The 25,176-nt window shown below is 40.9% G+C and overlaps 1 long non-coding RNA gene across 2 annotated transcripts in view; it reads right to left on the bottom strand.

The window, feature by feature from the left end:
- LOC121147178 overlaps positions 1–25,176 on the bottom strand; it is a 77,243-nt gene that overhangs the window by 51,447 nt on the left and 620 nt on the right. For both annotated transcript variants that reach the window (XR_005882345.1, XR_005882346.1), the window contains exon 2: positions 23,298–23,350. This is a non-coding gene — a long non-coding RNA (uncharacterized LOC121147178). The remainder of the gene's footprint in view (positions 1–23,297; positions 23,351–25,176) is intronic.

Genomic DNA, 25,176 nt, shown 5'->3' with positions numbered 1-25,176 from the left:
TCTGAAATTTCTGTCTTCAAAACTACAAATCAAATCAAACTTCCACGGCAACCGCAACAACCTAAGTAATCGAGACACATTTCTCCTTAACTCAGTAGCTTTTTTAAACTAAAAAGCTGTCTTGGATTCTATTATGGAAAACTTTTTCCAATTTCAATTACATTCTTTAGCAAGCAGCAGGGTTTTGATACGTTCTGGCACTGCTCTGAAGTTATTAGAATTTAATTATCTGAACATGTTTGTGAAATAGCAACTTTTTAACCCCTTACGTTGACACAATCCTTGAGTTCACAACCTGCCAAGTGAGGTGAGTTAATCTTGTTTCATCCCTGAAACACTGCTACCAAATAGACATTATTATCCTAGGAAATAGCTGTACAGAGGTGAAATGATTTTCAAGATATCCTAGCAAGTGACAATGGTGTTCAAGCAAGATTTAGTTCTTTCTTTGCATGCAAAGTTGCATGATTAAGGCCTATGTCCTGCACAGTTTTTGTTCTTTTTTTTTTTATTGTTCTGATTTTAGAAACCTGAGAAGCAACCAGCATTGCACTACAAGGGATTAAAAAGTTGCTATTTCACAAACATGTTCAGATAATTCTCCCTTTCCCAGGAGAATTTTTAGACAGGAGTGTATTTGTTGAAACAAACAAAATATACTTTGATCAACCTAAAAAAGGTGCTACTTTTATAAAGTATATGATCAAAAGTGGGTGCTTAATCTAGTGTTTAAGGAATTCATGTCCCTCATGAGAAGGTTGATTTCACTTCCCAGCTGTGGCTCCTGACTCCAGCTTTTCCAGAGTGCACACGCGGGAGGCAGCAGATGATGGCTCAAGTAACTACATTTCTGCCACCACTAAAAAACCTGGATTGTTTTCCTAGCTTTTGGCTCAGGCCCCAGCCCATCCCTGGGTGTTGCAAGCATTTGAGAAGAAAACAAGCTGATAGAAGTTGGTTAAAATCTCTACAATATTATGATTGATTTTTGAGTGTATTTCCTACATATATCCTTCCATTCCCTGAATGGCATCATACGTTGGACTGCAGAATAACTATGTCATAGTTAATAGCTTATTATCCCAGTGATGTGGACCTATAGATGCAAGAAATGAAAAGGCATTTGGATGAGCTCTCAGCTCCCCAGGAAGTACACAGCATCTAGCAGAGTGTCTAGCAGGTGTCATGTCCTTTATAAACATGCAGGTACTTCAAAAAGTTATGTAAAATGGAATTAAAAGAAAATGTACATTTTCCACAAACTTTCTAATGACCTTTTATGTTGTTAAATAAGAAAGCTGCTTCAGTTAAAACAGACCATTAAAACCCAACAGACTTATATGAACAGCAATACACCATTGTCCATAGCAGCACTACTTACAATAAGGAAAAGATGAAGAATGCATAAAACAATGGTATGTACACATAATGGAACACAACTTAGCCTTAAAAAGGAATGAAATTGGTGCCTGTACTGCAATGTTATGAATGAAGGCAATGGTTGTGACACTGTTACGAGCCCCAGTTGGAGTCCTCGCTGCTCCATTTCAGATACTGCTCCTTGCTAGTGTTGGAAAACAGCAGAAGATAATCCCCGTACTACTATCATGTCTCATAATATTTGTGTAATATTTTCTGGTTTTGTTACTGTATTTGCCAAAACATTAAGATATATCTTATCATTTTCATGTTACTAAAATTTCTAAATTGCATTTAAAGGTGGAATAAAAAAATAATCTTCACTCCACATGCTGCTGTAATTCCAAACTCCTTGAAACTTTTTTTAAATACTAATTTCAGGGGGAAAAAGTGTTGTTTCCATCATACTGGATTCTAGTTTTTCAGTGGGTAAGAAGTGAGATTTGTTATGGAGCAGAAATTGGTAGCCACTTTATATAAGGGGTTAAAGAGTAAATATTTGAGGCTCAATATGCCTTATGGCTTCTGCTGTCACTAACCAAGTCTGCATTTTTATAATAAAGACAACCATTGACTCAGTTCCAACCAAACTTTATTTGTACAAATAAGCTTCAAGGCATTGTTTGTGACTCCCTGCTACTGACAAGATCAGAAAACAAAATAACCATAGGATTGGGCTATTGGTGTAGCAATTAAGACACTGCCTCAAATGTCCACATTCCCTGTTGGGTTGTGTGGGTTCAAGCCTGTGCTCTGCTTCAAGTTCCAGCTTCCTGCTGATGTGGCATGGGGGATGGCTTGATTAGCCATGGATTGATGCATGGACTAAGTTCTGAACTCAGGCTTTCACCTAACCCAGTCTAGGGGATTGTGGGTATTTGGGGAGTGAATTAAAAGGTTGAACATCTCTCTCTCTCTCTGTGTCACTGTCATTAAAAAAAGTTCTTAATCTAAAAATAAATAAATATTTGAGAAAAACCTCCAAAAACAAAACAAAACCCTAGATGTAGATCAACATGATTAGAAATCAGGTGGGGGTGAGATCTGAGTTATACCTGAGAAGATAGGAAACTCAGACAGTGCATCCTGAGGAAGGGAGCCCTCATGAGTCATGACACAGATTCACGTAGATCAGCCACTAGCTGAACATTCAAGAGGCATCCACTGAAGGAGGCCTGGGATGACACCATTGGAGAATACTTAGACAAATGCTACAAGTGATGGTGAACAGATGCTCAATGGTCCCAAAAGCCTGTTTGGAACTTGGAGTTCACAGGTTATAAAATTTTCATTGTGCCTTTGTTTCATTGTATGTAGCATCAGAAGTAATGGCATCAGTTCAATATTTCTCAGAGAACAATCTTTTTTTTTTCTCTTTTTTTTTTATTTTTAACTTGGTGGTTACATTGTCGTATGGGGTACAGTTCCATAGGTACTGGGATTCCCTCCCTCCCCTCCCCCCATGGTGGATTCCTCCACCCCGTTGGGATGCCTGCAGGCCATGCCAGTGTTGTGTTCAAGTCCCTATGAACTCTGGGAGACAGAAGGTATTGGCCCAGGTTCTTGAATTTCTGTCACCCATATGGAAGACCTGAATTCAGATTTTCTGGCTTCAGTCTGACTTAGCTCGGCTGTTGTAGATATTTGAGTAATGATCTAGCACATGAAAGGTCTCTCTCTCTCCATCAATCTTGATGAAAATAAATACAATCTCTGAAATAAAAACAATTCTCAGTTACTCAGGATGAATTAATCCTGAGATCTAATGTATATCATGGTTACTATGGAAAATGGTACCATATTGTATACTTGAAATTTGTTAAGAGAATAGATCTTAGGTGTTTTCACCCCACACACACATAAAAACAATGCAACGGTGTGAGGTCATGTATATTAATTAGGCTGATTATAGTAATCATTTTGCAATGTATGCATCTATCAAGACATCACAGTGTGCAACTTGAGTATATACAATATTTATCTGTCCAGTGTATTTCAAAAAAATTAAGAGAAAAAAATCTACCTAATGCTATAAAATGATTTTTTTTTAATATAGGCAACAAGGATCTTAAAATGTTTCCCCCAGATACATGACCATCATAACATATTTTATTGTAATGAAACACAAAAATTCAAAAACATAAAAATAGCTTGAAAGACAACATCATAGCTACAAACAAAACAACAATAAAAACTGTAGGAACTGAAAGTCCAAATCTCCCAGAAGGAAGCAAAATGGAAAAGCTTCATGATCATTGTTCTAGGCAATGACACCAATAACAGAAGCAATACAAACAGAATAATCGCATAGGACAATCACACAGAATGGCTCCTGCACAGCAAAGGAGTGAGTTCAACAGAAAGGACAGGTAGACTGCCAAACTGGGGAAAATATTTGTAAGCTGTATACATGATCAGGGGTAAGTATCTACAGCACACAAGGAATTCCTACAACTCAATGGCAAAACAAATAGGAAACAAACTAATAACTCAATTAAAAGTGAACAAGGAACCTAATAGACATTTTCCCAAAGAAGACATACAATCAGTCAGAAAGCTCCTGGAAAAAAATGCTTGGTGCTATCAGTCATCAAGGAAATGCAAGGCAAGGCCACACTGAGATTGTTAGCCCGCATCTGTCAGGATGGCTAGTATTTTTAAAAGTACAGGGCCCAGCACAGTGGCCTAGTGGCTAAAGTCCTCGCCTTGAACGTGCTGGGATCCCATATGGCTGCCAGTTCTAATCACTGTGGCTCTGCTTCCCATCCAGCTCCCAGCCTGTGGCCTGGGAAAGCAGAGGAGAATGGCCCAAAGCCCTGGGACCCTGCACCCACATGGGAGTCCCGGAAGAGGCTCCTGGCTTCAAATTGGCTTAGCTCCAGCCGTTGCGGTTACTTGAGGAGTGAATCAGTGAACGGAAGATCTTCCTCTGTCTCTCCTCCTCACTGTGTGTCTGGATTTCCAATTAAATAAATCAATGACACAAAAAATTAAAACTACAGAGGATGGACAATTTGTTCAGAAATTGAGACCCTGTATGCTGTGGATGGGAATGCAAAATGATGCAGTCCTATGGAAAATAATACAAGAGGTTTCTAAAAAAAAAAATCATGATATTGTCTATTTTTTCCCCAATGTACATTTATATTTAAGCCAGTTTTCTCCAATTCAATATCCTAAGGAGGTAAAATACAATATGTTTACATCAGAGAAAAATGTACCCAGAGACACTGAAGCATATGATTAAGCAGCAAGGATGAATAAATAGACTTCAATCAAGTGTTACTGAGGGCCAGAGAGATCACACAGACACAAGTGAAGGATGTAAGGAGAAGTCTTTGTTAGCCAACCTTGACCACAGCAGCTCCTGCTACACTCCAGGAAACACCACAGGACATGACCGAAGTCAGGGAACCACATTCTGGTTGGCACACAATAATCCAATCAACTTAAGTGGCACACAACACAAAGTACCCATCCCATTCAAGATTAGACCGCACTTTGAACCAATTAGGTAGCAAGTATATTAACAGAAGCAGATAGCTGCAGTTGGTTATGCTTGAAGCTTAGTCAAGGAACCAAAATGGAGTTTCACCTGCCCGCCTGTTACGGGGTGCTATCACCCAGCTGCACCCTGTTACACAATAGAGTGGGAGATATGTGTGGTAGAGGTGCGGCCTAATTACAGTTCCTTTTTGAATTTATAGACTAGTGTGCCCTCTAATGGATCATGCAGTCGGTAAGACAAGTAGAAGAGGGAGATTACTTTCTGGGAAATTCCAACCACTAATCTCTAAGGTAAGTCCCAAATGATAAATGAGTTACCTCTGGACTCTGCATTCCATTATTCAAATGATCTACCAACTAAAAGAAAACCACACCCTACTCTTAGACTTATGTTGGTGTCTGGTGATGATGGAATTCATTTTTAATCAGTTCTTTTGGTCCCCACTGGGCAATTTCCAATCCAAATTATGTTGCCCATTACTGATTCACTTGCATTTTAAACCTCTTTCAGAGACTGAAAACCACATGTTAGTGTGCCTAAAGAATTTTAGAGTTGGTCAAGTTCAAACTGAGTTCTCATTTCAGAGGTAAGGAAACTGAAAGTTCAAGTACAGTGACTACAAGGCATAACAGCTAGTGGATGGAAAACACAGAGCAGTAAACTGAGACTGGTTTGGTTCTTGTACCAATAGCACCTTATTTTCCAATGACACTAAGCAAGTAGAGCTTTTCCACACACGAATTTTCCAGATAAGTAAAACGCAAGCACTAAGTAATTGTCAGTCACTTTCAAAGTCTATGAGTACTTTCTGCTTTTCTACCTTTAAACACAAAATAAATGGTACCTATAGTACCTCCCTTTGCCTTTTATGGAAGTCTCCCTCAGCATTGTGAACACGAAGCAGTATGTTGTCACATACAAAGAAATCCTAAAGGACAGCTGGAACATGAATGTCTTTGTCACCTGTGATTCTTTCTGTCTTAGCAAAAGCTCCGCAAAGCATGTTTGGAAGAGAGACTCTGCACCTCGCCCACACCCCCTTTCCTTGGGAATGGACATCACCTTCCAGTGATTCACATTTTCCCTGCCTTCCCTCGTGGCCTGGTTTAGATCTCAGTCTTTCTGAATCACTAAGTTTGATGTAACAAAAAACATGTTAGTTCTTGGGACCTGATAGGGACTCCAATCTCCTGTTTACAGCAAAAAAAAATGGGGTTCACAGTAACTTTCCATCAAAGATTTGCTTGTTGAGTCCATGGCAACATTTATTGATTCCTGATTCCTTCGTAGACAACAGAAAATAAATGACCATTTCCCTTTATACATACCCCTTTTAAATTGTTTTGCATATTTATTTGAATGTAACTAACTCTTAACAAGTCAAAACAATACAACCAATAATGATACAACTATGCTTAACTTTACAAAATGTCTAGGTTGCTAGAAATAGGTTTAATTTTAAAAACATTCTCAAAGATGTAGGTACTACCTGCTATTCCTTCATCCTGGTTGTTAGAATTGATTCACAAAGTGCTAATCTTTAACTATTTTGATGATTTATAAAATTACTTTTCATTTGGAAGATTTTAAATCTCAGAACTTACAACACTTCTGTCTGGATTTGGCATTCAGACAAAAAACAATATATATATATAAATATATAAAAATGTTTATAAATATATAAAAATTTACATATATATAAATTTTGGAACCAACACTAGCCAAGGTTAAATGAGCTAGATTTGATTATCTTTGGAAAACTTTTGAAGTAAGAATAGTCAGATAGTTATAACATTCATCATACTTGTAAAACAGAAAGGCTGAAATGTGTGTTTGTAACATAACTACATAGGCTAAGAGGTTGGATGCACTGATCTAATCTCAAAGACAGAAACATTTTTTTTCAGTTGGTTTTTATGATGGAAAACTACTGAGATAAATTATTTGTATCAAGACTTTGCCATTATTAAGATTTGCTATATTTTTTAGTGTTAATATTTTCCATGACCTGGTTTTGTAAGTATAGGCAATCATTCCTCCATCCTCACTGTAGTTCTCCAAATATTCTCCCCCATACTATTACAATAGTATAGTCCATGAGCAATAGTCACAAGTCCAACAAGTTCTGCTATTTAAGTGTATCATGACACTGTAGGCATAGGCAATAAGAGAAAATCTAATATCATTTTGTCAAGATATATGTAACAGTATCACTGGGAGTCCTTTTTTTATTCATGAGTAGAAATGCATACTCCAAGATATCTTTATTTCCCAGTGTGCTAGTCTCCATGACACAGTCATTCTATAAGAAGATACACATACACATTGTACCTATATATCTATTTGGTGTGTATTTTGCATGAATGTTGCATTGGAGAGAACATAAGGTATTTGTCCTTTTGGGATGATTATTTCACTGAACATAATGGTCTCCAATTGTGTAAATGGTAGAATTTCTTTTTTTTTTTTTAATGATGAGTAGTAGTCCATGAAGGAAATATACTACAGTTTCTTTATACAGTTCTCTTTCCATGGACATTTCGTCAGAGATTTCAAACAAAAAGTGAAGTTGGACTCAAATAGAATGCTATTTCCAGACAGGCATGGGATCACAACATACAAACTTTATTTGTTTATTAAAATACAGTTACTCAACCTTTTCCTTCCCATGTCCTTCTCTCTGGTTGCCCTTTCTTTCCATTCCCCTGCCTTTTCCTGAGCAATTCAAGTGTAAGAATATTAGATAGAGGGACTGACATTGTGTCATAGAAGGTAAAGCCCATTCCTGCTATGCCAGAGTCACATCTGGGTGCTAGTTAGATTCCCAGCTGCTCCACTTCCCATCCAGCTTTCTGCTGACATGCACAGGAAAACATTAGGGGATGGTCCAAGTGCTTGGGGCCCTACACCCACATGGGAGACCTGAATGAAGTTCCCGTCATCCAACTTTGAACTAGCCCAGGCTGTTTCAACCACTAGGGAGTGAGTCAGCAGATGATGATTTCTGTCTTTCTCTCTCTCTGCAATGCAAATAAATTATATATATACACACACATACATTTTTTTTATTTATTGTTGCTTACATTATATTATGTAGTATAGTTTTATAGGCGCTGGGGATCCCCCCCACCCCTCCCATACCCCTCCCCCCATGGTGGATTCCTCCACCTTGTTGCATAACCATAGTTCAAGTTCAGTTGAGATTCATTGCTTGCAAACACATGCCTAGCATAAAGTTCAGCGTCTTATTGTCCAGATAAGTTCAGTGGCCTCTTGGGGAGACCTTCTATGGTCTGAAGATAGGTCTAACAGAGTAAAGATCCAGTCAGTTAAAAGCCCCAACAAGGCCTCAGTATCATTATACAACATTATGGAATTAATTGACATAGTATTGGGTAAACAATATGTTAAAAATAATGCAAGTTCCATTCTTCGAAACATCTGGGTTGAGACAGTATCAATGACAGGTTCAAAAAATAACAAACAACCAAACAAAAAATTACAGGTTAAATCAAGGCAAACATGTGGTATCTAATCTTTTGGGATTCGCTCATTTCCCTTAGCATTATAGTTTCCAGTTGTGCCCATTTAGCCACAAAGAACTGCATTTTGTTTTTTTTAATAGCTGAGTAGTATTCCATGGAGTAGATGAACCAAAGCTTTCTTAGCCAATCTTCTGCTGATGGGCATTTCGGTTGCTTCCATGTTCTGGCAATTACTGATTGTGCTGCTATGAACATAGGGATGCATGTTGGTTTGTCATAAAACAGGTGTTTTGGATATATTCCTAGGAGTGCTATTGCTGGGTCATATGGTATGCAGATTTTGAGTTGTTTGAGTGTTCTCCAGACTGATTTCCATAAAGGCTGTACCAATTTGCAGCTCCACCAGCAGTGGAGTAGGGTTCCCTTTTCCCCGCATCCTTGCCAGCAAGCGTCGTTGGTGTTCTTGTTTAGACATACATATTTTTTAAGAATCCTGGAGGCACCCTAATGAAACCAACTTGCATAAGGTGTCAAAGTCCACCAGGAAGGTCAAGGACATCCACACTAACTGGGGGATTCTCTGGTTTGCCAGGGTGGGAAGGGCGACAAAGACACCCACACCGGACAGGCAGCCAGTATCAGAGGTCAACTCACAAGATCTCTACAGAGCGGGGGCCTGAGATCAGTACTTAGTGCCCAAAGCATGAAGGGAGACAGCAATCAGGCACCAGTGTCAGAACCAGACCAGATGAGAAAAACTTTCAATGGAGGTGGGGAGTGGAGGAGACAGGAGGGTGTTGGCTCAGGAGGTGAAAGTTTCAACAGAGTTAGGAAATTCTCAGCATGAGGAAAACATGTGGTTTGTGGTCTTATAACCTGAGCAAAGTGAGGATGCCTGGACCTAGGGAGACAGCCAGTCAGAGCCAAACGAATATCTCCACGTGTGAGGGCAGCCTAACACAGGGTTTCAGAGCTGGAGTGGGTGCAGGGGGGAGTCAACTTGGGAACAACATCGAGCTTGGAGTATCACAATCCAAGCAGGATACAGAGATGATCATGCACAGAAAGTGGCCTGGCATGGTAATGTATAAGCCTGAAAGTGGCCACTGCATGTACAACAAGAGGAGTAACTCCGGTGAGGAGTAAGAGCTTCTCAGTGTGGTGGTGGGGTTGGAAGGGACATCAAGCAGTAACAGATTGATGAAATAACACAAAAAGGAGAAAATCAGGATAGATTTATTGTTATTGCATTGGAATTGAAAGACCATTTTAGAGGCCTTATGGAAATGGAAGCCAGATATGAGTGGGCCGAAAGGAAATGACAGCCACTGCCATGAAAAGTCTCACGAGAAGGTTTTTCCATGAGAGGAAGCAAATAAATTTTGGAAAACGGCTGAAGTCTTTGGGAGGGCGGTGGGAGCAAGCAGAAGATGGGGGCAGATGCAGGGAGCATGAACACGTGGCCTTGGCTGAAGAGCACGTTCTCAGGAAATGAGGTCATTCTCTAGAATCCGGGCCAGAGAGGTGGGCTAGTCACCGCTCCACGGGCTTAGCGACACACTGGAGTCACCTAGTAGTGTTTAAATAGGACTTACACTTGGATCTCATCCCCCAGAGAGTCTAATTTAATTGGCATGCATTCACAAGCTTTACAAGCTCCCCAGGTGATTCTAATATTCAGCAAGTTTTGAGAATCATCAGGAAAGGTTTTGTGAAGACCAAGACGTTATTAGCCACCGACTGCATGCAAAGACCCAGATTGCTACATGAAAAAACATAGAAATGAGTCATTCGTTACTTTTGTGGAAACTACAAATCTGTAAGCTATTCACCAACCTAAAATCTGTCCAGGAAATATGAAAATAATTTAGGAACATGAGCAATTTTAAGTATATTAAAGAAAGCTGAGCACAAAGCATGTTCAATTATACAGAATAAAGAACTAAATGTGGAGATGGTAGCTCTGGAAAGGTGACTGAATAAGAGGATTGAGCTATATTTTGAAGAAGTGAAGGACAAATAGCGAAAGGTCTTTGAAGGACATTTCAGATAGGGAAAGCTTTGCCAACAGAAGCAAATAACCAAGGAGAGTTAGGGGGAAATGCTATTGCATAATTGAATGGCAGACTCGAAAAAGGATTTTCACTATATATCACTTCTTTCAAAAAAAAAAAACCTGAAATATTGAGATATGTAAAGGGTCAACTTTTTTTCAGAAGTAAATTTTTTAAATTTTATCTTTGATGATGCTTACATAATTGAGAAGGATGCATGCCCATGTGGAACACAAAATAGGGTGGGAAGGGCCCAGGATTAGGAGAAAGTAGATGAATATATTGTTTCCAGATTTTCTTTTACTCCTTCGTGTATTTGGGGAAAGTGGGGAGAGAAGAGGAAAAGCACACCAGGCACCCCAGCTGCATCAGTACCCAAGGCTAAGGAACAGCCACCTGATATCATCCTAGGGCCCCCAATGCATGCTACAAAGGTCTTGCTCAAGTGCTGTTTATAGGTCTGAAATGCTGTCAATCTCGCTGCTCCAAAGATGCGGAAATCCTTTCAAGGTCCATTGGCTCACATAAACCATATTAGAATCTCCATTCACCAAGAATCAACTCTCCACATAGTTGGAATCCTGAGTTCAGTGGTTCAGTTGGAGGGATCCCCAGAGAAACCTCATCTGAGGTGATCCCAGACCTGATTCTTGCGTGTCCTTCCAGGATGAGATCTGACTGTCTGTCACCCACATCAGCCTACACACACATTGGTGTTTGCAATTGCTGGGTCAGTTCTGTCTCTAGTCCCATCTCTTCTGCAAATCAATGAATGCTGCAGCCTCGCCCAACCCTGCCAACCACACATTCGACCCTTACACATACCAGCAGGAACTGCAACCTAGTCAGAGTGATGCCCAGTAACCCCCCCTTGGCCCAATCCAGCCCTGGTTTATGTACATGCTGGTATGTACAGCAGAATGGTCCAGACTGTCCCACATCCTATTCATCTCTCAAACACATCAATGGGCCTTGGAGCCTAGTTCAACCAAATTGAGCCCATTATTTAGCCCACACTCATGTCGGTGGGTGCCACAGCCGGTCTAGCCAGGCCTGCTCCCAGCCCTGGTTCTCAAGCTCACCAGTAGTAGCTACAGCCCATCAGAGAAGAGCCCAGTTCTGTACAGGGCCCACTCCCAGTCCTTGGTCTTCTATTCTCTGGGAGTTCTATATTCTGGCTTAACAGCGCTTGCCTCCAGCCCCAGCACTTGCCAACTGATGCTGTAGCAAAACCCAACCAGTGTGCACATATTCTGATATCAGTAGATACAGTCAGTTAGTCCAGCCTGGCTCTTCCCTAACCCACTTCACATGCAGGCCAATATGTGTTGCAGCCCTGCCCGGCCTTATCTGCTCCCAGTCCCAGTTCTCACACTCACCAGAGGGATTAGTGACTGAGCAGAGGAGTCCATATATCCCCCCTCCCAGACTTGCACCACACCCCTGGGTCTCACATCAGCTGGTGGGTGTTACAGCCCAGTCTGGCATGGCCTGCCTCCCTTTGGCATATGCTGGCAGGTGCTATAGCTTGGCCAAACATGCTCCCAGTTTCAGCTTGCACTGGTGGGTGCTATAGCATAACCCTGTCCAGCCATCCCCTAGTCCTGGGCCTATTTTGTTGCAGCTCAACCCAGCCTATCCTGCACCCTGTCTTGGTTCTCAGATCTGCCAGTGGGTGTTATGAATTGGCCCAACCTGGTCCAATTCCAGCTGCTGATCCACGTGCAGGCCATAAGCTGGCCTGATCTGGGTTGCCCAGCCTTGGTTCTTGCACTCACCTACAGTAACTGTATCCTAACAGAGGAGTTCTCCAAGTTCCTCCATCAGGTCTCCTCCCAGCAACAGCAGATCTCGTGCACATTAGTGGGTCCTTGGCCCAAACTGACTTAGTCTACCTCCTGTCCTGACAGGAACAGTGGCCTTGCCCAACCAGCCCACACCAATTTTGGTTCTTACTGTTGGTTGCTATAGCCCAGCTATACCTGGTCCATGCCCAGACACAGCTCACATGGTTCAGCAGGTACTGAGACCTATCAAGCATATCCATACACCCATCCTGGCTCTCATAAGCACCAGTGAGTACTGGAGTCTAGCCCAGTCTGACACACCCCAGACACAGTCCAGACTCATGTTGAAGAATGCTGCAGTCATGTTCAGCCCAGATCTCTTACCCCCATTCCAATCTCACATCCACCAGTGGGAACCACAACCCAACCAGGGCATCCCCTTAGCTCTCCAACCAAACCTGGTGCCAGCCACATATTCTGCATGTGCCAGTGATTGGTCTGACCCAGCCCAGTATAGACTTAACCCTGTCTTAGCCATTACCATTAGATGCTACAGCATGTCCTAGCCTGGCCTGCCCCAGTCCCAACTCTCACTGGTGGGTGCTGCAACCTAACCTTGCCCAGCCTGCTTCCATCTCTGGCTCATGCAAATCAGTAGGTATGATAGCCTAGCCCAGCATGACCCACACTCTAGCCTAACTCCTGCACATGCCAGAGGGTTAAGGTTTGCCCCAGTCCTACCCAATCTGCCCCCTTTATCCCTGAGCCAACCCACACTTGCTGCCAGGCGGAGCGGCCTTGCCCAGCCTGACCAACACCCAGGCCTGAATAATATGCTCACCAGTGGGATCTACAGCCCACCAAGGAGTTTCCCAAGTTCCCCAACCAGGCCTATACCCAGACCCAGATCTCACAGGTGCTAGACCCTTGCCCAGCATAGTCTGCTCCCACTGTCTCAGCCTTTGTGTTTACCGGTGGATGTTGTGGCCTGGCTTGTCCCACACCCTATTCTTAGGTGCAGCTGCAGATGCTGCAACCTGGACCAGCTTGATTAGTTCCCAATACCAGTACCCAGGAGTGTTAGAGGGTTCCATTTCATACCTAAGTCAGCCTTTCACTACTCCCAGCTCTTGAGCAAACCAGCAGAAATTGTAGTTCCACAGGGATGAGCCCACATATCTCCACAGAATCTGTGCCTAGACCTGATTCTTCTTTGTGCTGGTTAGTGTCACAGCCCAATCTAATATCTATTCCTTGTTATGACTATTACTGGCAGGTACTGTGATCTAGTCCTGCTACATAGGCTCCCAGCCCTAGCTTTAGTGTGCACCAGTGGGTGGTGGTCAGAGGAGCTCCATGTTAACTAGCCCAGCTCAGGTCTGTCCAAGTGCATCAGTCTAAACCAGAAAGGTCCTACAGCTTCCCCCTCCAAACTGCTCGGTCTCAGTCCTTTCATTTACCTGCAAGTACAATGGCTTTGTTGATGGAAGTCCCTCAGAAGTCATTCCTCACCTGTAACATACCTCCTCAGTGGTCCTTTCTCCTACACATCTCCTTATCACCTTCCCTGAGCAATCCACAGTCCCCGTGCCTGGGCAGCACCTGGGTTCCCAAGCCCAGACTTCCAGTGGGAGGGGGTGGTGTTGCACTTGAACTCTGGCTGCCCACTAGGGTACCATGCTCCTGGCACGTGTACTGGTCTGGGACCTGACCCCTCCTCCTACCCATGATCCAAGCCCATGCAATGTTCCCCAAGCAAGGCCTTGTGTCATCCTCTGTTGCTTTCCTAGGTCATCAGCAGAGATGACTAGGAAGTGGAGCAGCTGGCACATGAGCCAGTACTCATGAGAGATGTCATTACCCCAGGCAGAGACTTAACCTACTACACCAATTCACCTGCCCCAAATAAGTACTTTTTAATGGGGAAAGACCAGTCTACACTGAAGGACAAAAGTGATGCAATTGAGGAACAGATAAACTGGAAAAATCAGTTAGCAAAGACATTGAAAGTATCAGTATCCATGGGAACATAATTAATTTTCTCTATCATTTTGCCTGAAGAGACAGAGGACTTTATCTAAACAAGCATTAACATCAGTAAAGTGAAATGAGATCTAATAAAACAAAGGAAAACACCAGTGTAAAACTTTGCACTTTCTTCTAACTATGCCTGTTCATAGAAATGTGAGAATTTATGGGTTTCAAATTTTTTTGCACCATTGTAAAATAAATTAATAAATCTTTCAAAAAAGTTATTTATTTATTTATTTATTTAAGAGAGTTACAGAAGGAGAGGAGAGAAAGAGAGATCTTCCATCTAATGGTTCACTCACTGGATAGCTGCAACTGCCAGGGCTAGTCCAGGGTGAAACCAGAAGCTAGGAGCTTCATCTGGACCTCCGACATGGATAGTGGGGGCCACAGCAACTGGATGATCTTGCTTTTCCCAGAATATTAGTAGGGAGCTGGATGGGAAATGAAGCAGCCTGGAGAGGAACAGGTGCCCACATGGGATGCTGGTGTCACAGGTGGCAGCTTCACCTGCTATACCAACACCGCCCCCCAAAACTTATCCCTTCATGGCCCATGAACTTCTTGAGGTATTCTTTAAAGTAAAGCCAGATGAAGTGTTTCCTGTTTTTGTTTAAGGGGGAAATGTTTGTTTCTGCAGCTCTTAAGACATTAATGCACCGTTAAAGGCGTTTTATTTTCATTTTATTTGAAAAGCAATGAGACACAAAGAAACATGGACAAAGCTTCCAATTGCTGGTTCATTCCCCACATGCCTGCAACAGGCTGGTCCAGGCTAGTTCAAAGCCTGGAGCCTAAATGTCCATGAAGGTCCCCCATGTGAGTGACAGGAACACAAGTATTTGAGCCATTATCTATTGTCTCCCAGATGCGTTAGCAGAAGGTTTGTCAGAACCTAAACAGCCAGAACTTAAAACCAAGCACTCTGATACAAGATGCACCTCACCAAATGCCTATCTCTCATTAGTTATTTTAATAATATATGTGTATATATGCATATATGTACAGATTTTCATTAATGCATATTTTTACATGTCAATTTCAAGAAACACTAAGGTCAAGAATACAATAACACTGAGTGTTGACTACAAATTGAGTTATAAATTACACACAGAAAAATAAGAATTAATACTGCCTATTGTTCCTCAGTGTGGGATACAATTTACCCACAAGTTTTTGAAAACACCATATTATATGCTGACATTTTAAGCAAAAGTTATATATCAAAGTATTAGTAAATAGGTGATTTTTAATGGATTATGAAATTATATTCTGATATTTTAATGTAAGTTTTTAGTGCATTATTGCTTTACTTTAAAAATTTTACTTCTAAAAATCAGTGTAGCAGCCTGCACCATGGCTTAGAAGGCTAAGTTTTTGTCAGCAGCACTTGCATCCCATACAGGTAAAAGTTCATGTTCCAGCTGCCCCATTTCCGATCCAGCCCTCTGCTTGTGGTCTTGGAAAATAATAGAGAATGGCTTAACTTCTTGGGCCCCTATGCTTCCAAGGGCTACCCGAAGAAGCTCCTGCCTCCCTCCTTTGGATCTGCTCCACTCTAGCCATTGCAGCAATTTGGAGAGTGGACCAACAAGTGCAAGATTTCTCTCTGTTCTCTGTCTCTCCTTCTTGCCTCTCACTCTGTCTTTCAATTAAAAATGAAAAACAAAATTCAAAAAATAATAAAAGACATTATAACAATCATTATAAACTTTTTTTTTACTTTTGTACAATAAAAATACTCACAGGAAATACTGCCAGCATTTACTCTTCAGGCTAATAATAGTTAACTTCAGCATGATGCATGGCATTCAGAAAACACCTTATGCAGCTCATGAAGCTCTTTGTTGCTCAAGAGAAGTAGGCTGTGCAGAGAGGTGGAGTAAACCAACCTCTCTCAGCTGGGAAGAATCAATGTCATACCCAGTTGTCTGAATTCAATTTTCCTCCTTTTCTCTAGCATTATATTGTAGTCTCTTGTTTTTTGGTTCACATCATTCCCCAATGGATACCTGTACAAGTCCCCTACATGCTAATTTAGTACAGCCCAAGGAAAACAAAATTTACAGTAACATAATATTTTAAATAATTTAGCTACTAAAGGTAGCTAAATGCAACCCCAAACAATAAAGTATCCTTGCAAACTGGAGTGGTTGAGAAGCAAGGCTGGTTTGCTTAAGTCAGATATTGAAGTTATCCTCTATGAAAACATAAATATCGGGGTGAGATTTGGGCTCTGCCACTATGTAGCTGTTGTGAATCCCGCATCATAACAGCTGGGTTCAAGTTCCAGTCTCATTTTTCATTGTAGCTTCCTGCCACTGCATACTATCGGAAGCAGAGTAATGACTCAAGTGGTCGGGTCCTTGTCAGCTGTGTTGGAGATCCTTGTTTCTTTTCTGGCTTCTGACATTGAGCTAAATCTGACATTTGTGGATATTTGGGGAAAAGGTCAGAGAAAGGGAGATCTGTGTGTGTGTTTGTGTGTGTGTGTCTGTCTGTCTGTCTTTCAAATAAACAAAAGATTAAAAAAAATTTTTCAGGGACACCATTATCCCTAAAGATAAGCCCTAAACAAGAGCAAACTGTGTAACACAAAGCAGTTTACTAGTATTTTCTTTCCTGTATAGATACCATCTGTTACGGTTCTGTCATTTTTTTTTTTCTTTTTGAGCTCTACCTGAAATTCAAGTCATTGGTACGTAATTTAAATAATCACCAACATTTTGCCATTTGGGGGGCATAAGGTCAATTGGTTAAGACGATGATTAAGATGCTTAGGTCTTACATTACAGTCTCTGGATTAAATTTTCAGGTCCAGGTTCCTATTCCAACTTCCTGCCAGTGAAGATGATTAAAAACAAAAAGTAATGGCTGAAGTATTTGGGTCCCTTCCAGCTGCATGGAAGATCCAGTTTAGTTCCAAATTCCCAACTTCAACCCACTCCAGCTCTAGTCACTGTGGGCAAGTGAGGAGTGAACCAGTGGATGGGAGTTCTCTCTCTCCAATAAATTTGTTTGCCATATTTTTTTCTCTCTCATACTTTAAAAATTCTTTTAGGATATTTTAATCAAATTTCACAAATAATTTCTTCTTGTCTCTAAATATTTTAGTGTGCATCTTTGAAAATAGGAATATTTTCTTACATTATCAAATGCTATTATTTTATCTAATAACATGAACAATTTATTTATAAGCCCGGCACGATAATCTAATGGTTAAGGTCCTTACCTTGAACGCACCAGGGTCCCATATGGGCACCGGTTCTAATCCCAGCAGCTCCACCTCCCATCCAGCTCCCTGCTTGTGGCCTGGGAAAGCAGTAGAGGATGGCCCAAAGCCTTGGAACCCTACACCCGTGTGGGAAACCCAGAAAGAAGTTCCTGACTCCTGGCTTTGCACCGGCCGTTGCAGCCACCTGGGGAGTGAACCATCGGATTGAAGATCTTCCTCTCTGTCTCTCCTCCTCTCTGTACATCTGCCTTTCCAATAAATAGATAAAATCTAAAAAAAAATTTTTTAATTATCTAATGCCAATCACACACACAAATTTTGTACTTACTTAAGGTTTTAAGAAACAAAAACAAACACAACCTATTGTCGATTCAATGACATCAACTTCCAAACATGATTCACATACTTAATTGTTCTGTCTTCCCCTCCCCCTCTCACTTTCTCTCTTTTAATTGGTATCTCTTAGTGCTGAACAGTCCTCCCCACAAAATAGAAACCAGGTCAATTTCCTATATATTATGGATGCGGCACATGCTTCTCTCTGCTGTCATCCCCATTTTTATCTGCAGGAGACAAGAGATTAAATAGTTACATATATACAGTTTCTCAAGAATAAAGAATGTAATGGATGGCTCTAGCTCTATGCAGTTAATATTCATATTTATCTTAATCAGATGGTATGGAGTGTATTTAGTTGTTTTAGGGTTTTTTTGACTTTGCTTTTTAATTTTTACTTAGCTATTTGACAGGCAGAAAAAGACAGACAATATAAAACTTCCATCCAGTGGTTTGCTCCCTAAATGTCCAAAACTGCACAAAAGCCTATATTGGAAAATCAATCCAGGCCTCGCAACTGGGGAACGAGAACCTCTCTGCTTATTTTATCACCTGCTATCTTCTATATGCCCATTAGCAGGAAGGAGGATTCAAACTCAGAAACTCAGGTGTGAAATACAGGCATCCCAAATAGTGGGTAAATAGTCAAATGCCTGCCCTTGGCTATTTTAAGTTAGTGATGCAAAGATTGGTCAGGTGGTAACAGCCATATTTTTTAAATTATAAATTTCCTAACAATCTTTTAGCTGATTTCAAAAATATTGATGAAATTAAAATAATTCAGGTGAAGATGGAAAATGGGAATTTTGTTCTAATTGCATTTTTTCTTCAGAACTATCTTGCTCAGATTTTCCCTTGAGTTAGTTCAACATAAACTGAAACTTAGCTCATAGTGCTAGTATTTAAAAAGTTAAGAGTTTTTGCAGTTCTTACGTTATTACTCCAGCTAACTCCTGCAGCCTGGTTCTTCACCGTGAGCAGAAAACACCAGATGCAATAAGGCACTTTCCTAAAACACCAGATGCAAGGAGGCACTTCAGGAGGTTTACTCCAGCGGGGCACAAACGGAACAGGGGTGGTGGAAAGAACAAGAAGGGAAAGGGAACATGGAGTTGCCTCCAGGGGAGCAGGAACAGGACTAAGGTGGTGGTAGGGCAGCAAGGGGAAGGCCAGATGTAGGTGCCTGGGGCTCATTATGTATACCTGACTTTGCAATAAAGATAAATCTATTTTTAAAAAATGCTATTTCTTCACCTTTAAAAGTTAATTATTATGAGTTTGGGCCTAGTACAATAGCCTAGTGGCTAAAGTCCTAGCCTTCCGTGCATATGGGTACCAATTCGTATCCAGGATGCTCCACTTTCCATCCAGCTCCTTGCTTGTGACCTGGGAAATCAGTGGAGGATGGCGCAAAGTCTTAGGACGCTGTACCTTTGTAGGAGACCCAAAAGAAATTCCTGCCTCCTAGTATAGGATCAGCTCATCTCCAGCAGTTGTGGCCACTTGGAGAATGAACCAACAGACAGAAGATCTTTCCTTGTGTATCTCCTTCTTCCTGCGTGCCTGCCATCCAATTAAAAACAAGAATGAGTTAGTGCCATAGACACTGCCAATGACGTTCAATGAATTTGTTTTATCTTTCCTTCCTTTCTCTTCTCGTTTCTTTCTCTCTTGCTGAATTAGTATTTTTTGGTTTTTTGTTTTGTTTTGTTCTTACTACTTCAACTGAAATACCTGAGAAGAGCTTCTTGCAAAGGCAGGCTTTTTCTGGCTTGCAATGTTGCAGAAGTCTGAAGTCCAACATCAGGCAACCTCGTAAGGAAAGAATGTGTTCAGAGGGAGGAGCATGTGGTAAATCACGAAGCAGAGAGAGAAGCTGGGTTAAACTAGGCTTAAATATCTCCCAGGAGGTCTGCTTCCCTGACACCACCAATGGATCAAGTTTTTATCATTAATCTATTAACCTGAACTCATGAACCACTAACATAACACAGATTTGAATGTTTGCATGACTTTGAGGAGCCACATATCATTCAAAACACAACATTCACACACACCCTTTTCCTTTTTCCCCTTTCAATTGAAACTCACAAGTTTTACTCAATTCAGTATGCTTCACCCAAATTGGTGATCACAATTCTTTTTGATATTCGAATAACCCCATGCTGGGCAGCGGAAGAATCCTTAAACCTCTTCCTACTTCCTTTTCCAAGGACTCCACAGTCTTTGGTAATGTCCTTACACTCTAGCACACCATAACATCAACACAGCCCCTAATGTACTTTTTGAAAGATTTTAATTAATTTATTTGAAAGGCATGGAGGCAGAGAGAGAGCGAGAAAGGTTTCCATCCACTGGTTCACTCCCCAGATGGCATCATTAGCTAAGGCCAGACAGGACTGAATTCAGGAGCCTGGGGCTCCGATTGGATCTCCCATGTGTGTGCAGGCGTCCAGTACATGGGTCATCCTTTGTTACTTCTGCGGTGAATTAGCAGGGAGCTTGTTAGACAGTCGAGCAGCTCTGCAGTCAGCCATTTCTTCAAAGATCCCTTTTAGTGAGAAATCATGTTAAAACACCCCAAATGTTCCCAATAAGGAAGGCTTGCTCCTAAGCCTTTTCTTTGCACAGAGTCAGGATATATATGTTTTAAGGAAGAAGAGAAAACTCCTCTGTACTCACTTGTATCCCATTCAATGGTAAGATTTAGTCTTAACCTTTTAAATTTTATCTTCATATCTCTTTTTGCTCATACTAAACTATTGGTAGCTAAGAAAATTAATACATCAATAATTGCTTTATCTTATAATAGGCATATGGCTGATTCTAAAAATAATAATACAGATATTTTCCCCCACATTAGCTGTTGAATGAAGTGTGAAATTTCTGGATAACTCTTTTGTCTTTATAGCATGCCTCACTGAAAATTTACAGTAACGCTGTTTCTAAGTTCAGTTAAAATAATTCTCTCCATTAGAATATCACATTAACTGAATTTCCAGCTCATTTAATTCAATTTCTTCTCAAAATGTACATATTGTTCATTACAATTTTTTTAGAGATTTGTTTTGCTTATTTTAAAGGTAGAGTTAGAGAGAAGGGAGACTTAGAGAGATGTTTCGTCTCTGTTTTACCCCTCAAATGGTCATAATGGCAAGGGCCAAGCTAGAGTGGTACCAGGAACAAGAAGTTCCTTTTGGATTTCGGCTTCCACATGGGTGGCACGAACCCAACCAACTGGGCCATCTTTCACTGCTTACCCAGGGGCATTAGCAGGAAACTGAATGAAAAGTGGAATAGGAGCTAGAGAGCTGTTATAGCAGTCTCTTCCTCTGCCTCCTAGTGCTGAAATTCCCTATGGGCACTGGCTTGTGCCCTGGCTAATCCACTTCACATCCAGCCACCTGCTCGTGGCCTGAGAAAGTAGCTGAGGATGGGCCAAGTCCTTGGGTCCCTGCATCCACCTGGGAGACCAGGAGGAAGCTCCTGAGCTCCACTTCAGCTCAGCTCTGAAGTCATTTGAGGAGTGGAGCTGTGGATGGAAAATCTCTGCAAATTTGCCTTTTAAATAACAGTAAATCTAAAAATAAAACAAAACAAACAAACAAAAAGATAACAGCCAGTGTCAGATACCAGCGTTGCAGGCAGGGTGGCAATTTAACTTGCTACAACACAATACTGCCCTCCCCCAGCAAGCTGTTTTGCTGTAAGACTCCCTTGTATGCATACACTTAAAAATTTTACACTAGGGCCCAGCACGTTGGCCTAGCAGCTAAAGTCCTTGCCTTAAACATGCCAGGATCCCATATGGTACCAGTTCTAATCCCAGCAGCCCCACTTCCCATCCAGCTCCCTGCTTATCACCTGGGAAAGCAGTCAAGGATGGCCCAAAGCCTTGGGACCCTGCACCCACATGGGAGACCCAGACGAAGCTCCTGGCTCCTGGCTCCTGGCTCCTGGCTTTGGATCAGCTCAGCTCCAGCTGTTGCAGTCACTGGGGAGTGAGTCATCAGACAGAAGATCTTCCTCTCTGTCTCTCCTCCTTTCTCTGAATATCTGGCTTTGCAATAAAAACAAATAAATCTTTAAAATATCAACAAATAAATATGAATAAATCTTTTTAAAAATTTACACTAAAAATAAACTTATCAGTTCTTTTTCCCACAAATTTCTTGAAGTACCGCACCCATTTTTATAGCCCATATAAAGATCCGGAAAGAAAAAGTTGCGCAGTCATGCTTTCAGAGCAGCCTTTGGAAGTATATGAAACAAATGAGGCAAATGAGCTGAGGAGAGATGCAGTTTTATAAATGTGAGGATTTTTACATTAGATTCATCCAAGATAAAATGTCAACCCTTAATATAGATTTGGGAAGATTTAGCGACATTCAAAATATTTGATCTAAATAAAAATGTTGGCTTGCTTTGCAAATGCAGTTACATGTCAATAGAGGGCAATTTGGTTGCCCCAGCCAAGTCAAAAGATTTACAACAGTTCAGATTTTATTCATGTGAAATTTTAATTGGCAATTGAATATTGCTTGAATTATTCCCAAAAACATGTATAAACCAACTTTATAGGGAACACAAAATGCCCAAACCTTCCAAAGATGTATTTAGAAAATCTTGAGTTTTGAGACATTCATAAATAATGCTATGATAAATCTTCATTTTTTAAAGATTTATTTACTAATTATTGGAAGGTCAGATGTACAGAAGAGACAGAGAGGAAGATCTTCCGTCTGATAATTCACTCCCCAAGTGGCCACAACGGCTGGAGCTACACCAATCTAAAGCCAGGAGCTTTTTCCGGGTCTCCCACGCAGGTACAGGCTTTGGGCCATCCTTGACTGCTTTCCCAGGTCATGAGCAGGGAGCTGAATGGGAAGCAGGGCTGTTGGGATTAGAGCTGATACCCATGAGATACTGGCGCCCATATGGGATCCCGGTGCAGGCAAGGCAAGGGCTGTGGCACTAGATTGTAGTGTGGGACCCAATAAATCTTCATTTTTAAAGCAAATCTACAAGTATTTGTTGTTAGCAATATGGGTTAGCAAAGGGTTGGATTTTTCTAAATATCAGCTCATGAGATTTTTATACATTTGTTATATATAGTCATGCACTGCGTAACAATGTTCTGCCAATAATAGACAACATTCAGACAATGATACTATAAGACAATGAAACCTTTTTTGTGTAATGAAAGCATAGCTGAAAAAGAGGCAAGAGAAAGCACATAGCCAAAAAAGGAAAAAAAAAAAAAAAACCAATAAATTCACACTGAAGGATTTAGCAGAAGCTTTTGCAGATTTCAGCAAGTTTCTGAAAACATGTGAAAACATAGGGTGGTTGTTTGGTGTAGCATTATCACAGCTTGGAATATCTGCAATTCCCTGTTGAGTCGCCTGGTTGTCACAGCTCTTTGGTTTCCCATTTGGTTACCTATTAATGCGCACCGTGGGTAGTAGCAGGTGGTGTCTCAAATAGGTGAGTTCCTGGTACCAGAAGGAGAGACAAATTCAGTTACAGCCTCCTGGCTCCAACCTGGCCCAACCCTGGCTGTTGTGGACATTTGGAGACCAAGCCAGCCAAAGGAAAATGTCACACCATCAGTCCTAGCTCTCTGTCTTTCAAAGAAAATGAAAATAAATGTTTTTTTTTTTAATTAGACAACAAACTTTAATGTAAAAGGTATCAAAAGAGATGGGGAAGGCAGGTTAGTACAGCCTTTATGGAAATCAGTCTGGAGAACACTCAAACAACTCAAAATCTGCATACCATATGATCCAGCAATAGCACTCCTAGGAATATATTCAAAGCACCTGTTTCACGACAAACCAACATGCACCCCTATGTTCATAGCAGCACAATCAGTAATTGCAAAAACATGGAAGCAACCAAAATGCCCATCAGCAGAAGATTAGATAAGAAAGCTTTGGTTCATCTACTCCATGGAAAATAAATGTTTTTTAAGTTTGAAAACCCCAATATTGGAAGGGTTTTATTCATAGAGAAATGTCTATGATACATTATCTGCTAACAAATGTGTCTGTGTTTTAAGAGAGATACTAATCCAAGATTAAAAATTTTCATGAAGTATAAAAGTTACAGTAGCTTTTGCTATAAATGTAGTGCAGTTGAAGTGTAGAATGTGTGCGTAGTTTATAATGATGGACCATGGTGTCCTAGGCCTTCCCCTTCACTCAACACTCACTAACCCACCCAGAGCACCTGCAAGCTCCATTCGTGGTAAGTGCTCTGTCACTTTTTATGTTTCATACTACATTTTTCTTATGTGTTTTCTATCCTAGATATGTTTATATGCAGAAATACCAGTTTGTTATACATCTCTACAGTATTTAGTACAATTATATCTGCACAGGTTTGCAATTCAGATGCAATATAATCTAGATATCATCTGTGAGTACACTCTGATGATTGTACACTGAGGAAGCTGCCTAATGACATATTTCTCAGAATGTATCTTCATCATTTTTATTTTAAGATTGATCTGTTTATTTTAAAAACAGAGTCATGGGGGGGGGGTTGGGAGGAGAGCAAGAGAGAGAAATTCACCAATGGCTGCATCAGCTGGAACTGGACCAAGCTAAAGCCAGGAATCTGGAATTCCATCAGTCACTCCCAGATGGGTGATAGGGGCCCAGGTGTTGGGCCATCTCCCACTGCCTTCCCAGGTACATTAGCTACATCAGAAGTAGAGCAGCCAGTACTTGAACCAGTATTCATATGGGAATGCTGGTGCTGAACCCGGTGGCTTAACATAGTTGGTCATGGTGCCAGACCCATATCTTTACTGGTAAGTGAAGTATGATTGTGTTTATACCTAGACATACCTCTATCTATCTAGCTAGTTTCTCCAAATGCTTTAGAATTCAAAGTATTAATCTGAGCAATCCCCTTTGGCAAATGAGTAAAATTTTCCAACAATGCAAAATTAGTGATGTAAACAAGGCCTTCTGTACTTCTACATTATAATACAATGAAACAGCACTGATTTGCCAGGTTTTTCCTTCTCCCTACAGATTTTGTAAAATAAAAACAAAACCAAACCCAAATTTTCAGTTTCAGCTTGGGGGAAAATAATTTGCATTATTTTTTTTAAAAGAATTTAGAGTGAACTGTTTTTATTTTAAAACAGGAAATAAAAAAAAAAACCAAACAGAGTGAGCATGTAAGTTTCCATATCCTGTGGTGAAATATGATAAATGACCTGGACAATCCTTGTCTAGAGTTGCTAGACTAATCTACTAGCGGAGGAAAAAAATCTCCCCGGACAGTTTCCTGTTGAGATTCAGCAGCA

Source organism: Ochotona curzoniae, unplaced genomic scaffold (genome assembly GCF_017591425.1).
Source record: "Ochotona curzoniae isolate NIBS_2020 unplaced genomic scaffold, NIBS_Ocur_1.0 scaffold_4506, whole genome shotgun sequence".
NCBI classification, from domain to species: domain Eukaryota; kingdom Metazoa; phylum Chordata; class Mammalia; order Lagomorpha; family Ochotonidae; genus Ochotona; species Ochotona curzoniae.
The sequence above is the reverse complement of the archived record's forward strand: the minus strand, read 5'-3'. Positions and strand labels throughout refer to the sequence as shown.